Below are 25,388 nucleotides of genomic sequence, written 5' to 3' on the forward strand. Positions count from 1 at the left end.
ATCTAAGGCAATTTTGGGAGCTATGTTTTCCAGATTGATGCTACAAATAGGTAAATAGTAGGGGACAGTGTTAAGACCAGTATGAATGCTCAAAATGAGTTTTAAGACACCTGAAATGATGGTTAAAGTGGTCAAGATGATGATTGGTTATGCAAAGATGCAAGGTGGTGAATGCAAAGTGCTGATTTTGAGATAGAAATGCAAAAAACTAAGGGAGGTAAACTAAACCCAAATGGATGCACTATGAAAGGAAATGGATACTAAATGAGGACTTAAAAGGTGCAATTGGAAGTCTATATGATGCAAGAATGAAGCCTATACTAGGGTGAATGCAAGTGAAGTCTATGCAAGAATGAGATCTACGTTTTTCCAAGCACATTTAGGAGCACAAGTTGCCATGTTTTCCAAGGTTTGAATGTGTTAAACCAAATTTTGTAAAGTTTGATAAAGGTTGTAAAGTTTTGACAATGTATAATGTTCGGAGAAGGTTCAAGGTGTAAATTTGAATGTTGGCTATTATCTTGATTATGTTTACACACACACAAGATACATTAAGACAAGAATAGTTGTTGTTAAAAGTTAACAAACACACCACAACCTAGACTTTTAGGACTGTATCCACTGAATTCCTCCTTGAACCAAAGTTTAGCCATGATTATCTAGAGTGAACAACCTAGGATCTTGGCACCACAGGCTCCCCCTTACAATGCACTCACTTCTTAGGGCTACCAAGATTCGCTTCCCAAGGGGCATGACTTCCCAAAGAACTCTTGCCTCTACTAAGGACAGCGAGAATGTAGGATGTCTTCACGAGCATGGGTGACCCCTTGAGCTAGTGGATAGAAAGTATTTTGGCCACTAAAACATGATTTTTAGTAAGGGCATTATATTCAACAAGTGAACAATAAAATTCGACAGAAGGTCTCCCAGCCTCGAGAATCGGGGTTTGACGCACCATAAGGGTACTAGAGGAGAGCTATCACACAGTAATATTGTCAACATGGCTTTCACTGTAATCAAGTTTTATATAGTAGCTAGAATGTTGACCTAGCTTTTGGCCCATTACTGCTCTGAGGTTGTCCCTTGGCATACCCAATATCAAGTATCTTGGTCCAAGGTAGGCCTCCTATAGAAGTTACACAGATTTCTCTTACACCTAAGATCCATGAATGGCGAGGGGAGAGGATACATCCAATCTAACTCCTAGAGATTTAAACATTGTAGACATGCCAGGAATAAAATAAAAAGTTCATTTTAAGCACCAAACGAAGTGTTATCTAATCTAGGAAATCCACATACATAGTTTTGATAGACACACAAAGTCTTTGACAACGTCCTGCAAATCAAGCATTAGTAGTTTGTTATGATCATGTCTTCATCCCATGATTTCCACATGCTATAAAAAAAACCATTAGTAACACAAAATCATCTAATCTAAGTTCTAGAAGGAAATGGAAACCTTATGTGCAAGATCCTGATTAATGTATGTGCTTACTGTGAACTAGGTGTGTTCTGACAGAGTGGATTGCACCCCAAAAGGCCAAAATGGCTGAAAACACCCCCAAGTGTTCCCAAACAATATAAAATATGTCAATGATGTAGTTGGGGCCTAGTTGGGTGCAGTTGGGAGGTCAGGTGCAAGTTGTGAGGAATTGGTGCCTAATCAAGACTGAGAAACTAAATTTTTTTGACACCTATACTACCAAGTGCACCCAAACAGTGTAGACTACATCAATGCCATAATTGGTAAGTTTGTGATGTAGTTGGGAAGTCAAAAAAAACAAAAAAAGGTTTTGGTGGCTTCTGGATTCCTAAAATTGCTCCTAGGAGTCCCAAGTGCACCATGACAGAGCAGAGTTCACCCTAGGATAGAAAACTAACATAATACATGAAACAAGAGCATACACGCATGTTACTAGACCCCCTAATTAATCTAGGTGTGAAAAAGAAGAACAGATAGTTGTCATACCCTTCCAAGTGAGCTCCTTCCTTGCACCTACAAGCACAAAAAAATAAAACCCAAGTTAGATAAGAATGTTCACGTTGGGTTCACCAAAATGTAAAGGTTAGAATATGGGTTAAATGCATAACATACTATGAAAAAATCACAAAACTCAATCAACATACGTTAGCACTCACTAGTCTACCATGAAAGCCAAACTAATTGAAAGAAGTAAACACAAAGTTAGAAACCCCCTCTTTCGTTTGTAGGTCCCATGTCCTTCTTTCTTCTCCAAATGATTGTAGCTCCAAAGTTGCCTATAGTGCACAAAAAATTGAAGCAAAAGCCTATGATATGGATAATGCCATGAGAATACTTGAAGTTGTGATTTAAGCTTGAGAGAAAATGGTGTGAAAATGCAAAGAAGCTAAGGACTCAAAGACTCAAGAATTATGACTCCAAGGACTTAAGGAATTCAAAAGCATTAAGACCTAAGGACTTTCAAGATCAGAAATGAGAGAAAGAGTGCTCATTTTATAATCAGCATGGAGGATGAGAGCATTGGATTTTTCACCCATATATATGCAATGTGGCAAGAGATTCCTTTGACAATCCATGATGCATATTATAAAATATGCCAAATCTAGGATTCTATGATGCATGGAAGTCAAAATTGACTAAATGTGGAAGAGAATCTATGATGCATCATAAGACACCTCAAGCCCACTTAAAGCCAAGAATCTATGACAAAAAAGCCAAATAGGGACATGCATAAGCAATACAAATATTTGATTATGACATATCTTATCCAAGTGTCAAAGAAGAATCCACGAGGTGTCATATCCAAGTGTTACTATGATGCAATGTTCTATGGAGTATTTGAATTAAAAATCCTTTTATTCCACGAATTAAGAATTAGTAGAAAATGGAATTAATGATGGAAAATGGAACTTAGAAAATTGTAATTTTCCATGGTTTGTGGATAATGAATCAATTAACTAATAAAATTAATTAATGGAGGATGATAATTAGGAAGAATAATTAGAATGAATAATAGGATTAAATTATGTGTTATTTAATCCTATATAAAAAATTAGTAAATGATTGGCCAAATTGATTAAATAAATGCGACAGTACCCTTTGATGAAAATGTGATGATGATGGATATCGAATAAGATGATGAAAAGTAGACCAAAGCCATGGTCAGATTGATTGATTGAAATTAATAACATGCCAAGGACACATGACATTAATTGATTGATATGTAACATTTAACTGACATTGCAAATGCTATAGGATTGAGGTTGATTGATAAGGTTGATCATAATAACATTGAGGAACACTGTCAATATTATTAAAATGGTTGATGATGCCATGATCTGAAATTGAAAGCCTCAATAATGTCAAAGATCTAATGACATGAATGATAGTTTGACCTAGCACTAAGAGCCGTTATAGTACTAAGGTTAGATTGATAAGATTGATAGGTTGATAGGTTTCAAAGATACTAAAAGCCACAAAAATGCCTAGGATTGAATAAATGATGATTGATTTGAGATGTTTGATATGTTTTGGGTTGATTATGGTTGATTTTGAGTGATTCTGAGTTGATTTGGGGTGATTTTGAGTTGATATGAAATGGTTTCAAGTTGATTTGATATGATTTCAAAATTGACATGAAATTGATGTGAAAGAGGATACAAATTATAAAGTATGATCAATTTGGCAAAAAGATCAAAGTTATTAGAATGAGAAAACAGGACAAATTAGTATGAAGAAGTGATGAAACTGTAGATGCGAACCATTTTTGAGTTTCTGTCAATGACATACTATGAGAAATCATACTATATTTTGGTGAACCCATATATATCATCCCTACTAGGGCATGTTGCAGCTTTATCATCAAAATTATTTGACACAAAACTCTAAATCACATTCTATCAAAGAGAGGCAAAATGTAGAAACTAAAAAATGGTTCACATCTACAGTTTCATCACTTCTTCATACTAATTTGTCCCATTTTCTAATTGTAATAACTTCAATCTTTTGGAAAAATTGATCATACCTTATCATTTGTATCCTTCTTCACATCAATTTCATATCATTTCAAAACCATTTCATATCAACTTAGAATCACTCCAAATCAACTTGGAATCACTTGAAATTAGTCCTAATTAAATCGAAACATATCAAACATCCCAAATCAATCATCACTTATTCAATCCTAGTATTGTTGTGGCTTTTAGTGCCTTGGAAACCTATCAACCTATCAATCTTATCAATCTAACCTTATTACTGACGTGGCTCTCAGTGCTAGGTCAAAATATCATTCATGTCATTCAATCTTTGACATTTTTGAGGCTTTCAATGTTAGATCATGGCATTATCAACCATTTTAATAATATTGACAGTGTCCGTCAATGTTATTATGATCAATCTTATCAATCAACCTCGATCCTGTAGCATTTGCAATGTCAATTAAATGTTACATATCAATCAATTCATGTCATGTGTCCTTGGCATGTTATCAACTTCAATCAATCAATCTAACCATGGCTTTGGTCTACTTTTCATCATCTCATTTGATCTATATCATCATCACATTTTTATCAAAGGATACGATCGCATTTATTTAATCAATTTGGCCAATCATTTACTAATTTTCTTTATAGGATTAAATAACCCATAATTTAATTCTATTATGCTTACTAATTATTCTTCGTAATTATCATCCTCAATTAATTAATTTTATTAGTTAATTGGTTCATTATCCACAACCATGGAAATTTACAATTTCCTAAGTTCCATTTTCCATTATTAATTTCATTTTCTACTAATTCTTATTTTGTGGAATAAAAGGATTTTTAATTCAAATATACCATAGAATATTGCATCATAGTGATTCTTGGATATGACACCTCGTGGATTCTCTTTTGACACTTGGGTAAGATATATCATAATCAAATATTCTTATTCCTTACGCATGTCCTTATTTGGCTTATTTGTCATAGATTCTTGGCTTTAAGTGGGTTGAGGTCTCTTATGACATGTCATAGATTCTCTTCCATGTTTAGCCAAGTTTGAATTCTATGTGTCATAGAATCTTACAATTGGTATATTTTTTCATATGTACCATGGATTCTCAAAGGAATCTCTTGCCACATCGCACATCTATGGGTGATAAATCCATGGCTCTCATCCTCCATGTCAATTATAAAATGAGAATTCTTCCTCTCATTTCCAGTCTTAAGTCTTGGAAGTCTTGAAGGTCCTAATCTCTTTTAGATTTTTTGCTCCATCTCTCACATTCAAATCATACTTATAGTATTCTCATGGCATTATCCATATCATAGGCTTTTGCTTCAATTTTGTGTGCACTATAGGAAACTTTGGAGCTACATCATTTGGAGAAGAAAGAAGGACATTTAAGCTACAAATGAAAGAGGGGGTTTCTATTGCTTTCTTTATTAGTTTGGCTTTCATGGTAGACTAGTGGGTGCTAATGTATGTTAATTCAGTTTTTTGATTTCTCATAGTATGTTATGCATTTAGCCCATTTTTCTAGGCTCTATATTTTGGTGAACCTGAAGCGAACATGCATATCTAACTTGGGTTTTCTTGTTTTGTGCTTGTAGGTGCAAGGAAGGAGCTCACTTGGAAGGGTATAAAAACTATCTACTATTTCTTTTCACACCCAGATTAATTAGGGGGTCTAGTAAAATGCTTATATGCTCTGATTTAATGCATACTATTAGCTTGCTATCCTAGGGTGCACTCTACTTTGTCAGGGTGCACTTGGGACCCCTAGGAGTAGTTTTAGGAGTCCAAAAGCCACCAAAACCTCTTTCTACTATTTATGAATTACTAACTATGCCCAAAACTTACCAAGTACATCATTGATGCAATTTGCACTATTTGGGCACACTTGGGAGTGTAGCTTTGAAATTTTTAGTTTTTGGGTCTTATCTATGCACCAATTCCCCACAATTTGCACCTGGGATCCCAACTACACCTAGAAACTACCAACTACACCCAACTGGGCCCCAACTACATCATTGAAATAGTCTGCACTATCTGGGCACACTTGGGGGTGTTCTAAGCCATTTTGGCCTTCTGGGGTGCAATCTACTTTGTCAGAGCACACCTAGTTCATAGTAAGCACATACAATAATCAGAATATGCACATAAGGTTTCCATTTCCTTCTAGAACTTAGATTAGATGATTTTGTGTTAGTAATGGTCTATTTATAGCATGTGGCAATCATGGTATGAAGACATGATCATAACAGAATACTAATACTTTGTTTGCAAGACATTGTTGAAAACCATTGTGTGCTTGTCAAAACCATGTGTGTGGATTTCTTAGATTAGATAAGACTTCATTTGGTGCTTAAAATGAAGTTTTTCTTTTTTGTCTAGCATGTCTATAGTGTTAAATCCCTAAGAGTTACATTGGACATATCATCTCCCCTTGCCATTCATGGATCTTGGGTGTAAGAGAAATCCATGTAACTTCTATAGGAGGCCTGCCTTGGACCAAGATACTCGATATTGGGTATGCTAGGGGACAACCTCAAAGTGGTAATGGGCCAAAAGCCAAGTCAATGTTCTAGCCACTATATAAAACTTGATTATGATGAAATCCATGTCGGTGGTATTTTTGCATGATAGCTCTCCTCCAGTACCCTTGTGGTGTGTCAAACCCCGATTCTCAGGGCTGGGAGACCTTCTGCAAAAGTTTATCATTCACTTGCCAAATGGAATGCCCTTACTAAAAACCATGTTTTAGTGGCAAAAATCCTTTCTATCCACTAGCTCAAGGGGTCACCCATGCCTGTGAAGACATCCTACATTCTCACAGTCCTTAGTAGAGGCAACAGTCCCTTGGGAAGTCATGCCCCTTGGGAAGTGGATCTTGGTAGCCCTGAGAAGTGAGTGCATTGTAAGGGGGAGTTTGTGGTGCTAGGATCTTACGTTGTCTGCTCTGGATAAGTTTAGTTGAACTTTAGTTCAAGGAGAAATTCAGTGGATATAGTCCTAAAAGCCTAGGTTGTGGTGTGTATGTTAACTTTTAATAACAACTATTCTTGTCTTAATGTGTCTTGCGTGTGTGTAAAACATAATCAAGATAATAGCCAACATTCAAATTTATACCTTGAACCTTCTCCAAACATTACACATTTTCAAAACTTTACAACCTTTATCAAACTTTACAAAATTTGGTTCAACACATTCAAACCTTGGAAAACATGGCAACTTGTGCTCCTAAATGTGCTTGGCAAAACGTAGATCTCATTCTTGCATAGACTTCACTTGCATTCACCCTAGTATAGGCTTCATTCTTGCATCATATTGACTTCCAATTGCACCTTTGAAGTCTTCATTTAGTATCTATTTCCTTTCATATTTCATTCATTTGGGTTTAGTTTACCTCCCTTAGTTTTTTGCATTTCTATCTCAAAATTAGCACTTTGCATTCACCACCTTGCATCTTTGCATACCCAATCATCATCTTGACCACTTTAACCATCATTTTAGGTGTACTAGCCCTCATTTTGAGCATTCATACTGGTCTTAACATTGTCCCCTACTGTTTACCTATCTGTAGCATCAATCTGGAAAACATAGCTCTTAGAATTGCCTTAGTTTCAGCCCAGTTTACCAACTGCGCCCAGAAACTACCAACTACATCATTGACATAGTTTTCACTAACTATGTGCACTTGGTGGTCCTAAGACCTAGTTTTGGATTCAAAATAGCATTTTTGGGCTTCAACTATGTCTTTAGGTACCTGGTTAGCTCCCCTTGCATTAGCTTTCCCAGATCTGCATTCTACATCACCTAGTCTTCATCACCTTCACTTAGGACATCATTCCATAGTTCATAACCTCTATTATACATCTCCCAACCCTTCCTAACATCAACCCCAACATCTTAGCTTCCTGGCATATCAGTTTGGTAATTATACCACTGAGAATCAACAAACATTCTTCCTAGCTTACCAACTGCATCGAGAAACTACCAATTGTGCCCAAACTAGCTCCAAGTGCATCATTGATGTATTTGGTACTATTTGAGTGCACTTGGAACTATTATGGAACACTTGGGAACCTATAGGACCATTTTTGGCCCCCAAACTGCACTTCAAAACCCTAAAATTGCATCTAGGAGCCTCTGTACCTCCCCATTCTGTAGTTGGCCCAAAATCGTATCTTGCACCCAAAATCCCATTTTGCATCATAGGCATTGTCCATATCACATATCCACTCAGCATCACCACCATTTTGAGTCCCCAAAACTTCATTTTGAACCCCCAAAACCTTTGAATTTAGTCAAAAATCTAGACAAAGAATGAGTCTTAGAGTATCTGCTAGTGTTAATAGATAATGGATCTTGACTAGTCTTTTTATCTTTCTTATCACTTTCTTTGGTCAAAAGCTATCTATGTCTTGATATATTTGACCTTTTCATCTTTTATCAATTTGATATTTTTGTCTTTTATCACTTTTTGGTCAAGATCCAAAGTCCTTTATCACAAGGTTAAACTCCTAGATAAAATACTTTCTAAAGGTTTTACCTAAGTCCAAAACTTTCCATATACCCTTTTCCTAGCATCCCTAAACATCATTTTGATTTACCCTAGTGGTATATCCCCTTCATATTGCATTGATCAAAATCCTTAGCATCATTTTCACTACCAAACCCTACCAAATTGTACATCAACCAAATTGCCTTCTTGAGCATTTACCCTCATTTTGCATATCCCAAACATCATTACGAACCCTAGAACACAATCCTTTGCATAATATACCCTACATAAATCAACCTTTGGCATCCTTACTAAGTCCAAAATATAATCCTAATTATCATTTTGCATACCTTAGAGTCATTTTCATCCCCTCTAGCCAAACTTCAAAATGACACCTTGCATTTGTATTTGCATAACATCACTAGGAAATTTTCACTTTGCATATCAAAACCCTAGTTCATTTAGAATTTCCTCACATTGCATAATATCCCTAAACACTTAAAAATCCCAAAAACACTCATATCTTGCATACCCACATCTTAATTATCAAGTTTTGACCTCTTTTACCAATCGCAACCCTATTTTACCAATCACAACCCTGTTTTACAAATTGCTCACTTCAAAGTGAACACTTGGTATTATCAGGGTGTAGTTGGTAGTTTAGGTGCACACTTGGGAGGAAAAAATTCCATTTAGGTTTCCCTGCATTGTTTCTTCATTCTTAGGTATCATGCTAGCACTTACTAGGACACAATCAGCTCAAAGACTTGAAGGACTTTACCAACCATTGTTTTCTAAGACATCAATGCAACCAAAACCTCATCCAAGATAGAAAAAGAGCAAGAAAACCCAAAAAACCTTTGACAAAGACCAAATCAAGGCATTTCAACCATTAATTGTAGACCCCTTAAACATGTATTCGCAAGATCATCATAATCAAGCTATGGCACAACAAACCTTGAACAATGCACCTACCGTGAGATTTCCTCCAAAAACTTCCCCTACACATGGGATGGTCCAATGGAGTCCTGACTTTCAACCTATATTTGTTCCGATACCACTCAAAGGAGGAAGTGTACCAACCACACTCCTTCGAAATTCAATCAACCTAACACAAGTACTTCCAACTATAACACATCAAACATACAACAAGGTACTGTACACCTCAGTGATGACTTTGACACTGATTATGGTATCACTGATGAAGAAATGGCTAGGGAATGTAAAGAATTTTTTTTTTGCAAGAACTTTAAACTCTTGGTAGCCCAAGAAATTGTCAAGTTTAACCCACATATGGAAGGACCTAAGTCGAAACATCAAACCAGCACAACCATTGAAAACATACAACCCATGATCAATTTGGACTTAGATAAGGGAAAAAAACCTTTGGAGTTTTCAAACATGATAAAGGCACCTATAAGGTCCCATCAAGAATCAACCATCAAAATCCTCCAAAGTACATTTGAACACATCAATGTTAACCCCTTGTTCGACGAAATACCACCAATTCCTAAACACCCCAAAAGGATATTAAGACTTGATTTTAGTCACATGATGCAACAACAAGATGCACCTAAAGGGGCTTGTGCTCTAGGGATGCTAGAAATACCTTCTTTGGAGGAAAATCAACAAAGTGCACCTTTGCTCCTAACCCTACCAAGTGGTATATCATCAAACGTTATGGAGCCTCCCTCTAGTACACTATGTGCAACATCAACCACAAAAATCCCTATTGATGCACAAAGGAAAAGTATTATTGACATTACACCCATTCCTAACTGAAACAAATCTCATAGTCAAGTCAATATGATGTCACAAGGAGGAACCTCTAACACACAAAGGAGCCAAAGCAATAATACCAACATGATGATCACTTCTCAAGGACATAACCAACTACCCCAACAACATCAACCTGCAATGGTCCAAGGACCTAATCTTTCCAACACACATCCAACGTATCAACAACAACATCAATCACAACAACAACAACCTCAAGTGGTGCAAACATCCACCATCCCTAATACATAGTCAAATATAAACCCACTTGAATTTCACGTAATGTACCAACAACAATTCCAATAACAACAAGAAATGTTTGCTAAACAACAAGAGAAACTCAAACAACAGTTGGAATATCAAAGATGACTTGAGAAACAAATTGCATACCAATAACATTTGTTACAAAAACAAAATGTGCCACAACAACTCCAACAAATACCTCTACAACAACAAGCACGTACATGGTCTCACATACAACCAACAGAGGTATCCCAACAACACAACACATGATATGATAATCGTAGTCAATCCCACAAAAAGTTCCCCAATAATAGGGACCTTTTTGTCTTCAAGGTACCAACATACCTCCACCACCAAGTGACACATCACCAGACTCATCACACACAAAAATGCAGAACCGAGTAGACATAGGTCCCACCATAGCAAATGGTCTACTCATAGGCACAAAAGACTTAAAGGAAAGACTATCATACAAAATCCCAATGAAGAGCTATTGCAACAATTAAAACAACTTTCCAAACAAATTGAGGCATTTGGAGTCCAAAAGAAATAGGCTCTATATACAGAAAGGGACTTACGTCCTAATCCATTTGAAAAAAGTCTATACATGCCTCCATTCCCAAAACACTTTGAGGCTCCAAGGTTTGAAAAATATCAAGTAAAAGGAAACCCTATTGATCACATCTGAGAATTTTGTGCCTCATGTACTGAACTCAGTGATGAGCCCACTTACCTCATGAGATTGTTCCCTCATTCTCTAGGTGGGTCCACACTTGAATGGTACTCCAAACTTCCTGGTAATATCAAATCCTGGTCAAAACTCACAAACAATTTCATATCCCACTTTGCCTTTAACATTACAAATGAGGTGACACTTTTTGATTTGTACTCAACTAAACAGAAAATAGGAGAACCATTCATCACATTGTTACTATGCTAGAGAAGCTTAGTCAATGAATGCTCACTAGACATTCTTGAAGAACAACAAGTAAACTTGTGCATTGAAAACTTGGTCCCAGACTTAATGTATGAACTGAAAATCAAGAGTCCAAGCATTATTTATAAACTAATGAAAAAAGGGGCTAGTATTGAAGATGCTCTTATTCGTAAGGGAATCCTCAAGATAAACAAGAAAAACACAAACACCAGTTCCTCTAATGACAAGCCAAAAAATTTCTCCAAAAACAAGAATGTGACTAATGATGGCATTGTGGAAGCATGAACAATTAGCACAACACAACCTCAATTAACTTTGAAAGGTGGAAACCCCACAAATTAACAAACTCCTAATCAAACAACACCTTAACAACAAAAAATTGAGACTTCTATTCAAGACAAACCTCAAAGACATCCTAGAACCAAAGACAAGAAATTCACACCATTGGGAATACTCTTAAGACTGCATTACAATAGTTACTAAATAATAACTTCTTGTAGTTACCCCTGATCAAAGAGGAATCATTGACTAAAGTAGATTGGTGGGATGACAACAAATATTGCAATTACCACTATGCCAAAGGACATAAGACCTCATATTGCTTCCAATTAAAATATGCAATACAAGACCTTATTGATGACAGTGTAATCATGATTAACCCATCGCTATTAGTGTCCAACTCTGACCACACTATATTCAAAGATCCTTTGGGTAATCATGACAAAGAGAAGCCCTCTAGTTCAAACTCAAACTCACAAGCTAATGTGAATTATACATGCACTGGATATGACTACACCATTAATTGCTTTAATGAGTTTGATTCTCACATATCCACATTCACATTGAAGGCTGAAGACCCTCATTGTGCTATCTCTATATGCCATACCAAGATCACCCTACCTAAAGCTCCATCTAGATGTACTGCTTCTACTAGACCTACACCCTCTAGTAGACTTGTGGCTCCTACTTCATCTGATTATAGCCTTGCTGAATAGCTCAACAAGACCCCTATACAAATATCCATATTGGACCTACTGCATGCATCTCCCCAAAATCAAAATATCTTGGAACAATCCCTTAAAGAGTTAGTAGTCCCAGATAACATTGATGTTTCCTAGTTCCAAGCCATGGTTGGGAACCTATCCTCATCACAACATATCACTTTTTCCCCTCGAGATATCCCTAAAGATAAACCCAACCACAATGATCCCCTCCACCTCGAAGTCTTCATCCATAATGTCAAAAATTTAGACGTGTCTTAATAGATGGAGGAGCAGGATTGAATATCTGTACTCTTAAGGTTGTCAATAATTTGGGTTATTCTAAAGATGATGTGGATCCCTCTCAAAGAATCAAAATAAAAGCTTATGATGATGGTGAATGCTTCTCCAAGGGTGTCATCACATTACCTATTAGAGTTGGTCTAGCTACTAAAGACACATTGTTCCATGTCCTAGATATAGAAATGAATTACAACATGATACTAGGACGCCCTTGGCTTCATGCTATGAAAGCAGTCCCTTCTACATATCATCAATGTCTGAAGTTTTCCTATGAAAATGTGGAGGTTACCATCCCTAGTGATCTAGATCCTTTCTAGTTTTGTGCTAATCTAAGAGATGCTACTACATACCAAATGCCAACAAACAATGAAGCACAACCCACATATTCCTCTAGGTATGTGGATGCAGATATACTCCTTAGTAAGGCCAAGGAAAAGATGAAGATTGAAGACAATGGGTGTGGAGAATAATTTTTGTCTCATGCTTCCCACATTAGGGAGTCACTAGTTTCTCCCCAATCTTAGGGTAAATCACAACCACTTCAAGCACAACATTCAGAGATCAGTACAAAGAATGATACTTCTACCAATGAGAATACATCTATATGTATTGAGAAATCACAAGCAGAACGAGAACCCAATTTGATATCTCCTAGCAAGTATGGACTTGGGTTTACTATCACACAAAAATAAGGCTATGATGACTATAGCGGTCTTGGATCTCAAAAATAAGGAATCATTGAACCTATCACTACAAAAGGATGACCTCCTAGTTTGGGGCTTGGATTTAAACCATTACGAATAGGTCCTCCTAGTACTATGGTACTTATGTGTAAGATTATGGATATTTTGAATGATGAAAAGGCATTTGAGGATATCTCATCTAAAACCAACAATCTTCTCACTTCTGATACAATAGAATCTAATGCTGGTATCCATACCTTTCACCAAAGCCCATTTAGCCCTGATGATGACATCCCCTCAAGTTTTCTTGAACTATTGGATTGGGACCAACGTGGACCACCAATTTTTGATCAATTTGACAATGATGACACTCTTATAAAAAACTTTGAAATATTTGGAGGCATTATGGACAATAATCATAAAGAAGCAATTTCTCCTGAAGTGAACACATTGGCATATTGTTGGGAGTCAACTCCATCTGATAGCAAAGAAAAAAATAATAAGCATAGGTCTCTTGGTGAAAACCAAAAGGTGCCATTAGATTATGAAAAATCAAAACCTAAGCAACTCCCAAGGATACAAAATGAAAAAGCCAATGCCATGAATATCAGTGTTCCAATGTTCAACATGCCACAAAGTCTTTTGGAGCTCTCTCAATCAGCTTTTATGTGGAAGGTCATTAGTCTCAACCCTCCGAACCCTCCCTTATATCTAGTTGTTTATCCTCACATCCAGATACCTAAGTTGCCCAACATGTAAGATCAAATCTTTATCCAACAAGCCTTTGCATATGCCATCATTAGTGACATCCCACATGACATATCTGTTGACCCAATTATCCTCAGATGCCTTGATTGGCAAGAGGCAGACACTGTCTTACATATGGTACATGATAGTATATCTTGAGACCTTTCCAGTGGTTTGATCTTAGCTACAGACTTGAAACAAATCCTATGTAGTTATGGTCAGTTGTGGATCCAAAGATTATTAGCTAGTAGCAACAACACTAGATCTCTTCTCACCATTCAGCAACAACATTCATAATTCCCATCTAAAAGTCCTGAAAAAATATCAAAAAAAAGAAGCAAAAAGTCTTGAAAAAAGAAAAGAAAATAAAAGTGAAAAAATTCATGACAAAATGGATGCCTTGATGAAAACCTAGCAAACAGGCGTCTTGGCACAAAAATTTGAGTCAAGAGAAAAATTTCGTCCAAAAGTGAAAAGTTGGAAAACAGATGCTTTGGGCAAGTACCATGGTGAAAATATGGCAAACAGGCACCATGTGTAATCAGTTGTTTCTCCTCCATCCATGGAGATTCCATCTAGTCTTTTCCCCCTCTATCATTCCTTGATAATATCCTTCACATTTCAAGACATCCTTGGTTCCTTATCATGGCTCACAAACTGGTTAATGTCCTTTTTTATCTTACCAAGCATTACCAATCTGTATACACTCTATCATTGGCCTTTGTACATAGTTTGTGTCTTGTCTGGGGGCATATTACCCACATAGTGCACAAGTTTGAACTTGAACTAGGGGCATATCCCTAAGCACTTTTTATCCATTAGACCTATCACATAATGAATTTGAGCTAACACTTGTATATGCTTGTATGATCTTTAAAAAATCCTTAAAAATTTAAATATAATCTTGAACAAAAACTATAAAAATCATAAAATGATCTTGAAAAAAATCCTTAAAAATTCAAATGCGATCCTGAAAAAAGCACTAAAAATCACATAATGTCCTGAAAAAGCCACTAAAAATCATATAATGTCCTAAAAAAACCACTAAAAATCATAAAATGTCTTGAAAAAAACCCTAAAAATTGTAAAAATGACCTGAAGAAATTAGTCACACAAAAACATCAAATATCCTCAAAAATCCTAAAAATCACAAAACCCAGCAAAAATTTGCAATAAACCTTGTACATATTCACTGTGGATAACTACTCCTTTTGCGTACAAACTTGCACTTTGCAGACTGAAACTCAAAGCACTACACTTTTATGACAATCACATTATTTGAACAATGAACCGATAGTCAATCCAACATATCACTACAAACCTATCAACTGAATCCATGAACAAAGTTGTCACATCATCAACATGTCAAACACCATCTCAACACCTAAAACACTAAAAAGAAAGCAATAATGGACAAGAATAGATATTGGCTCACATTGTTTAGTGAGTGATTTATTTTTTATTTTTTTCTTTTCGATCATGGTCCAATGCCACTCGATGATATAAAACTAATCTATGAGACTGGCCAAGATGTTTCATGGTCATCTTTTTCTATTTTTGTCTATTACAATGTACCTTTGAGAGTTTGGGGCATGTACATATGCCTCAAGAAGGACAAGGTCATTCTCTATCTACATCATGCTTGTTCACACAAAAGGCTTGCATTTGCACTCTGGCCCTTTATGCCATGATGCATTGCATTCTGTTTGCCATATCAAAATAAAGCTCCATTTGACATATACTGCACTTTCTAAAAGAAAAAGTATTCCTCATCTCATCTCCTTTTTCTTCTATCATTCATCTTCTCATCCACCACCATGATCATGTCTTCTAATTCACCAAATCATCTTCATCTTGCATTCATGCCTTCCTACATCATCCTACACTATCAACCAACTTTTTGTGGCTTTCCACCTGGTTCAACCTTAGTCTAACATTTGTATCATCATCTTTGACCAAATCTAACCATTTTTTATGATTTCACTCATGCTCTTCCATCTTTCCATCATTTTGGGCATGCACGTAATGTTTTGGGGCATTCTGAGTCCAATCGGGTTATTTTTGGCCCCGAGAGCCTTTTAGGGCAAAATCTGCACTTTTAGAGTGCAGTTGGGCTTCCCAACTACATCATTGACACACTTGGTCATACCAACAATGTCATTGATGCACTTGGGAATGCCAACTATGTCATTGATGCATTTGGTAGAGTTTTGGGTGCACTTGGGGACCTAGGGTATCCAGAACTACTCCTAGAACCCCTCTATTGCACTCCAGAGGCCATAACTTTTGCATTTCAAATCTGATTTACAAACCATCAATTGCGTTGGACTCATATCTTTCTTGTGAAAATAATGAGCTATACTTTTCATTATTTGGTCACTGTATGGAGTTTTAATCCTTGAAACTACTCTTGGGCTCCTGCTTGACCCCCGTTAGGTTGATTTTGGCTCTCGAGGCCTTCTCAGACACATTTTACACCTTCTGAGTCCATTTTAGCTTCCCAAGTGTATCATTGATGCACTTGGTACTATAATGATGAACTTGGTCTTACCAAAGATTTCATTGATGCACTTGGTTGAGTTTTGGGTGCACTTGGGATAGTAGGATGCCTAGAACTGCTCCCAGAGCCCCTATGTTGCACTCTAGAGCCCATAACTTTTGCATTTTAACTCGGATTTGCAATCTATTAGTTGCATTGGATTATTATCTTTATTGTCAAAAAATAAACTATCATTGTTATAATTTTGTGTTTTTCTTGAGTGACAACCCATGCAATCACTCTCAACCTCCAAGTTGATCTTGTTCTACACTCTGGGCCTCATAACTTTCACATTTTAGCTCTAATTTTCATTCTGTCAGTTGCTATGGTTTTTTCTTCTCATTTTTGACAAATTGAATCATCATATGCTTATCTTTATCAATTTCTTGAGGGGTCACCCATATATATCATCCCTATTGGGGCATGTTGCACCTTTATCATCAACATTCTTCGACACAATGCTCTAAATCACATTGTATCAAAGAGGGAAAAAATGTAGACACTCAAAAATGGTTCACATATATGGTTTCATCACTTCTTATTACTAATTTGTCCCATTTTATCATTCTAATAACTTCAATCTTTTGGCCAAATTGATCATACTTTATCATTTGTATCCTTCTTCACATCAATTTCATATCATTTCAAAACCATTTCATATCAACTCAGAATCACTCCAAATAAACTTGGAATCACTCAAAATCAATCCTAATCAACCCAAAACATATCAAACATCCCAAATCAATCAATGGGGTTGTGAGCTAACCTATGACCCCCTTGAACTCATTTCATCACAACATATGTCCCTAGGGTTCCTAAGACCCCTATGGACATATTGTAATCAATCATATGGGTGAAAGGGGGTTGTAAGATAACCTATGAACTCTTTTAAATATTTCATCATAACTTATGTCCCCAAGGGTCCTAGGATCCCTAGGAACATATTGTAATCAATCATATGAGTTGAAGGAGGTCATAGGCTAACCTATGACCCCATCATTAAAAATGTCCCTAAGGGTCCTAAGACCCCTATGAACATATTTTAATCGATAATATGGGTCAAAGGGGGTTGTAGGCTAACCTACGACCCCCTTTGACCTATTTCATCACAACATATATTATGGATCACCTAGGACCCCGAAGGACATATTGTAATTGATCATATAAGTTAAAAGGGGTTGTAAGCTAACCTATGACCCCCTTTGACCCATTTCATCACAACATATGTCTTTAGGGTTCTTAGGACCCTCGTGGACATATTATAATCAATCATATGGGTTAAAGGGGATTGTAGGTTAACCTGTGACCTATTTCAACCCATTTTATTGCAACATATGTCCCTAGGGGTCTTAGGAGCCTTATGGGCATATTGTAATCGATCATATGAGTAGAAAGGGGTCATGAGATAACCTATGACCCCCTTCGACCCATTTCATCACAATGTATGTCCCTAGGGGACCTAAGATCCCTAGGGAAATATTATAACTTATTATATGGGTCAAAAGGGGTCATGCCTTCAACTCATTTCATCACAACATATGTCCCTAGGGATAATAGGACCCCTAGGGACATACTACAATCAATCATATGGGTCCAAGGGGGTCATAGGCTACGACCCCCTATGACCCCCTTCAACTCATTGCATCACAACATGCATCACTAGGTTTCCTAAGACCCCTATGGACATATTGTATTCTACCATATGGGTCAAAGGGGGTCCTAAGATAACATATGACCCCGTTTAACTCATTTCATCACAAGATATGCCCCTAGGATTTTGAGGACCCCTATGGACATATTGTAATTGATCATATGGGGAGTCGTAAGCTAACCTATGGACTCTTGATATAAAGTTCATAACTACTTAAAAATAACATGTCAAGTTGACATAATGAATTTGCTGATTTTTCACTACCTTTTAAGGCCATAGTTTTGTTGACCATGATTTTGCACATACCCAAAAGTCACAAGTTACTTTTGTAAAAGCATAATGGTGTGCTACCTTTTAGGCTGACTTATGAGAATGATTGAATTTGAGTATTTCTAACTAAAAAACATTTTGGGTCAAACATATGATCTAGCTAGATTCATTTTATGATCTGTAAACTAGGATTTACAAGTTTTATAATCTAAAATACAGATTTAATCTCAAATCCAGGAAGTAATTGTGTGGTATGTACTTTAAACAGTTGAAATTACAAGTCGATTAAAGCTTAAACACTTAATTTAATAATGTGTTTGATGTATATAAAAGAGAAGAATAATAAAAGAAACTTATATAGATGAGATAATAAGAGAGAGCATAAAGAGACACAAATAATTTGATATGGAGTTCATCCAAGAAGGACTACATCTTTGGGTCTACTTCTCAATTGGGGGACCACTTTATTGATTTTGCTAAGCAAAACACTTTGTTATAAAATCCAAGCTTTGAACCTTCATAGTCCCTTTCTTCTTTTACAATTGTTGGTGTAAACTAACACCTTGCATATTCTCTAACAAAAAAATTTTCTCCAAGAATTTCTCACAATAATTTCTCCTCCAAGACTAATTGCTTCCAAGGTTTAATTATCTTTACAAGAGAGAAATATCCCCATTACATACAAGATTATTTTCCTATTATGGTGACAACCATAATATTTTACAAATCTCCCATTTTTACATAACAATCCCTCAATTACAATAAAATCTTACAAAATAATATACTTTCCAAAGAATGAATGATTTATCATTTGATCATAAATTCTTTCTTGTAATTTATCTAAAACATTTGTAAATAATTTTAATATTATTAGGCTCTCCTTGGAAATAGCATTAATATTTTAAACATTTGCATCCTTAATTATAGTAAAGATATATTTCAAGAGATCTTGCTATTTTATAGGGGTTTATTCATAAGCTTTTAAACTAGGGATGGTAAATGACATATGTTTTTTTTTAAAAAAATTGTGGCAATTTTGTTAGAAAATATAAACCCACAAAAATAGGGTCCCATGAAAATACTGGGCTCCTTTTCTTGAGGTCAAAGTATTTCTAAAATATCTTACGCATTTTATCTCAAATTTTGATGAAATGAACACTTTTGGAAAGCTCTCAAAAAACTCTTCACAATGAGACCAATATTGACCCTTTTTGGTGAATTTATTTTTTAAACCTTTTTTTGAGCCCTTTTCTTTGCCGATTTCACGAAACCTTTAATTGATCATAACTTTTGCATATGAGATCCTTTTGACCCCATTCAAGTTACATCAGCTCTAGTTTCTAAGCTCTTTGGAATGATGTTGAATTCGAGAGATTTTGAGACTTTAAATTTTTTAAGCCTTTTGGATCCACTTGGATCATTCCTCCCCACTAAGAAACTTTTGGACCTCCAAAAGTCTATTTTTATGTAGAATGGAAGTGAGGGCATGTTTTCCCTAGTTATCCAATATCACCTATACAAGCTATTGGAATTATGAATATCTGACTCATCACAAACACACACAAAAATGAGATAGTATTGTTGATACAATTAACCATACATCCACCAAGATTAATTGTTGCATCCATCACCCACATAGTGCCAACTAGCAGAAGAATAAGAAACAATAGTGAATAAACTGATGAAAAAGGAAAAGTATCAACTTTTTGGATCTTCTACATAGGAATAGCATTAGAAATAATCATTCAAATCCTCTTTTACCATCACTGGTTGAAGACTTGAGTTTTCTTGCACTTGATCCTCATTAGCTACCAAAGACATGAGAGTCAATCTACTACTTGCATTTACAATCATCTTCAAATGTATTGTATTTACAATTGATCCTTCATTTTTCATTTGATGAGCCTTCACAATGTATTCAATTTTATCCTTAAATAAATGATACCAGTTATGCTCTTTGTAGAAGATAACTTTCCTATCAAATAAATATGGGCTACCCAATGCAATCCCATAGATGTCAAGTGGAACCACATTAGAATCAGCCTCATCTATGTATTTGGATATTATTAAAAATGTTAACTTATATTGCCTTGTTATTCACAATCAATTATCATTGCAAACCTAATCTAAAGGGTAAGGTCTCTTATGTGACATAGTTTCCAATCCCAATTATTTAGCAACTTCCCATAAAATTAAATTAACTTGCGATCCACTATCTATCAATGTGTTGATTTTAGTTTTCTTAGAAATCACCCTTATATGAAAAAGTTCAAACCTTTTACTATCTTTAGAAACATCATGACTTTTGGAAGTATAACATGAACCATTAGTGGTACAATGAGAAAAATATTTACCTTTCAAACCTACAATTGATATTTTTGTATCATCATCAGAATTTGATCCAAGATCTTAAACAAAAACTATAGTCTTTTTCTTTCCTTTGTGATCCTTCCTAAACCACTTTGGTTTCAACTCTACATGCAGTTTCCAACACTTTGCATCTACATGCCCTTTCCTTTGACAATGTGAACAAGTAGGCTTTTCACCTTTCTCTTTCCTCATAGTGGTTTCTTTCTTTCCCTTTTTATGTCCTTTAGGAGGAATAAATTCTTTATTTGAAATGAAACTTGTGTTTCTTTCACTTTCTTCAATATGGGTTGCTTGAATACATACTTCATCAAAGTTAGAAGGACTAAACATCAATATTTTATGTTTCAAATATGAATGCATTCCACCTATATACTTTAATAAAGTATCTTATGTATAAAGAGGAATTCCAAGAGTAAGTACCTTCTTCCTAAACACCCGTGTATACTCTTGCATAGACTTCCCTTTAACTTGTTTTAGATCTTGCCAATCCATAATGGCTTGTTGCATATGAACCAAAAGATAAGACTATTTCTTCAAACTAGAAGTAAATTCATACCAAGATGAAATGATTTTACCATGAATAGCAAGATCATCTTGGATCTTACTCTCCCACCAGACTAATACAGTGCCTCACATTTTGAAAGTAGTTAGCTAGATTTTAGAAGAATCATCCAAAATATTTTGAACCTTGTAGTATGCTTCAATCTGCTTAAGCTAGATATCTAGTTTTTTGCATCCAATTCACCACTATACATAGGCAAATCAAACTTCACATCTAATTTTAGGAAAGGTGTCTTCATGTGTTTCTTTTTAGAAGAAGTAAACAACTTAGAAGAAGAGGAGGAGGAAGAATATGAAGAAGATGGGGATGAAGGTTCAAGAGGGTCACTACCACCTCCTACTCATTTGCCAAGTTATCATCTTTTGATGGAGATTTAGCTTATTCTTTTTGCATAGCATTGTCCACCTTTCTCAATTGTTGTCAATGCCTCTATTGAAGAAGAATGCCCACCAAAGATTTCAATTCCACAAAAGCTTACTCGAAGGCTTATGTATTGAACTCAGTATGGCTTTGTAAAGATGCCATTATTCGTAGAAAATTTCGTATTTTTTCCAATTTTTGTACTAAACTCTACAATTTCACCTTCTTGTTTTAACTTCAACCTAGTTAACATTCACCACCTAAAATTTTCTATAAAATAGGCTCTGATACCAACTTGATCTGTAAACTAGGATTTACAAGTTTTATAACTTAATCCAAAATATAGATTTAATCGCTAATCCAGGCAAGAATTATGTGGTATGCACTTTAAACCATTGAAATTAAAAGAAGATTAAAGCTTAAACACTTAATTTAATAAATTTTTTAATGTACATAAAAGAGAATAACAATAAAATAAACTTAAATGGATGAGAGAATAAAGAGACAAACAATTTGATACGAAGTTTGTGTGGGTAGGACTACGTCTCCAAGTGCACTTCTTAATTGGGGGACCTCTTTATTGATTTTTCCAAGCAAAACACTTTGTTACAGAATCCAAGCTTTGGGCCCTCATAGTCTCTTTCTTCTTTTACAATTGTTGGTGTAAAATAACACCTTACAAATTCTCTAACAAAAAAATTCTCTCCAAGAATTTCTCACAATAATTTTTCCTCCAAGACTATTTGATTCCAAGGTCTATTTATCTTTACAAGAGAGAAATAACCCCCTTTTATACAAGCTTATTTGTCTATTATGTGTAGTGCTCGCCCCTAGTCTACATTTTCGAGCTACATTTCTGATATCATTGCCAAACTCTTTTAGGCCAATTTATGTTTGATGATTAGTATTATTATTTTAGAGATTATTAGATGTTGTTTTACACTCAGTTTATTATATGATGAGATTACTTGGTACTCTATATTTCATGCATGTATGATGATTATTCAATGGTTTCAGTTATCGATGATGATTAGTTAGATGGTTTATTATTCCATGTGCTTCTTATGGATACTTACCCCATACTGCATGTGTATGGTGTGCGTGTTTTTTTATTTATGTATGGTGTTTCTGATGTGGTTAAGGAAGGGAGTCGTAGTCACCTGCTAGTCAGGATCTACACGATGCACCACTTCCTGCCATTGTCTGTTTAGCTTAGAATATTGTGTTTGTACATGCATGGATTTTATGTAGGTTGCAGGTACCAGGTATCGACTTCCCTGAATTGTCAGGATGAGCGTACCCTATCGCACTGTCTCAATGGTAAGAGAGGGGAGATAAACTCTTAAGTCCAAATCCTAAACCCTTTAGCCAATTGTCCTAATTGATAATTAGGACAAGTATCTGAGTTAAGTACCCTCCGAATGCATCAAATGATGTAATTTCATGATTATAACCCTTTTGTTTGATTTGGTATGTATTTTTCTATGATGGGTTTTCGTATGTTGCTTTATGAGTCCTTGGTGTATTTTCTATTAATTAAGTCTAATTAAAAAAAGATTAATTAATGATTTAATTTAATAGAGAATTATTATAATATCTTTATATTTAATTAATTAATTAATTAATTAATAAATAAATAAAAGAATTAAAATTGGAGATTAAAGTTCAAAGATAAATTTAGAACAGGATAATATTTATTTAATTTAATAATAATATATTTGGAGTTCATTTTTAAATAAATACTAAATATTATTGTTATTTAAATTAATTAAATATGTTATCAATTAAGTTCTAAAATAAATTAAAAGTTGAAAGATATTAAATTATTAAGAATTCTAGATCGCATGATCTAAGCATGAGTTTAAATATGAGAATTAAATTAAAAGATTAAATTATAGAAATTAATAATGTTATTTTAATTTCTTAAAAGTGCACATAAGATTAAAGTAATAAATTAATTTAAAATAGAAGTCAAGTGGAATATTAAATAAAGTTATTTAATAATTCAACTTAATGTGCATGAAAGTTGAATGCAAAAGAATAAGAAAAGATAATAAAGGTTAATTTGGAGTTAACTGAGTTGTGCAAAGAGTCTTCTCGGGTAAACGCACAATTAGTGCCCCGACTTGAGGAGAGATTGCTTATCACAACTTTGGGGGTTCATTTTTGAGGGATACGAAGTTGGACGGGAATTTTTGGTGGGACAACTTTTGGAAGCGAATTTCAGAAGGCGAATACCAAAGAAAGATTTTCGAAAGAAGATTATTGAGAGGAGCGAATTCTCTCACAGTTTCTAGAGATTGCATAATAGCATCAGGATCAGGTAGGGTCTTGTGTTTTTTGATTATCGATTAAATACGCAATTATCCTTTCCTGTCTTCTTTGTGTCTGGGGTTTGTAAATCTGGAATTCTCTGTGATGAATGTTAAAACATTACGATATTGGAATTTATTAGATGCTTGTCAATAAACTTTTGTATACATAAGATTTAAATGGGAAGGGTTGAATCTAATACCGAAATTCTAAATTAGAAGTTCAAATGGTTGACTATATTTTCTATATCAATTTAAAGAAGGGAACCAATTTTTCAATGCTTTTATTTATATATATATATATATTAAAAGAAATTAATTATATATATATATATATATTTACAAATTTATATATATATATTCTTAATTAATTTGTTTATTAATAAAAATCTTATTAATAACGAAATGGTATTCTTTTGTTTTAAAAAAAATAAATATAATATATAAAACAAAATATATATATATAATAAAAATATATTCATTGTATTTAGTGGGGGCGAGGGAATCACCCCGTACCCACCCCCACTGTCGGTGGGCTGACAGTACCTGCGTCACAGGTACTACGATGGCAGGTACAGAGTACCTGCTGCCACAGGCCTTGCGACCACAGGCCTGCGGCAGACCGCAGGATCCTTTTCAGCCGACGGGCTTTAAAACATGTTTTTTTTTTTAAAAGGATTTTTTTTAATTCATTTTTTTTATTATGTATAAATTTTATTACTTTTTAAAATTTTTAATTTATAAATTTTTAATATATTTTAATTAATAAATATTTTTAATCTTGATTAATATTGATTAGTTAAATAATAATACATTTAACATAGTTTGTGAATATTAATTTATGTTGGTTAAATATTAATAAATTAAAAATTAATGGATAGATTAAAAATAAGTAATTGGAACAAATGATTATTGATTAATTTAATTAAAATTAGTTTAATTAAAATTAATTAATAATGAATGTTAATTGATTAAATGGTAGATTTGAAATATTGACTTAATGGAAGTTATTATAGAAATGGGTTGATCGTAAGGGGTAGCTATGAAAACTTAGTTACTTGAAATTCGACATTAAACTGAAACATAAACCTTACCTTAACTCAAATAATATACTTTCAGATCCAATCTCTGAGACTTTGATGTTCTCTTTGTGCTTTGAATGTTTTGGGGTTGGTTTAGCGTTG

At 34.8% G+C, this 25,388-nt stretch overlaps 1 pseudogene; it reads left to right on the plus strand.

Annotated features, from left to right (window-relative positions):
- LOC149562007 (calmodulin-binding protein 60 D-like) overlaps positions 1 to 24,858 on the plus strand; it is a 100,210-nt pseudogene extending 75,352 nt beyond the window's left edge.
- The last annotated feature ends 530 nt before the right edge of the window (positions 24,859 to 25,388 follow it).

This window comes from Cupressus sempervirens, chromosome 4 (assembly GCF_028749045.1).
Source record: "Cupressus sempervirens isolate cs-2001-9-10 chromosome 4, ASM2874904v1, whole genome shotgun sequence".
Lineage (NCBI taxonomy): Eukaryota > Viridiplantae > Streptophyta > Pinopsida > Cupressales > Cupressaceae > Cupressus > Cupressus sempervirens.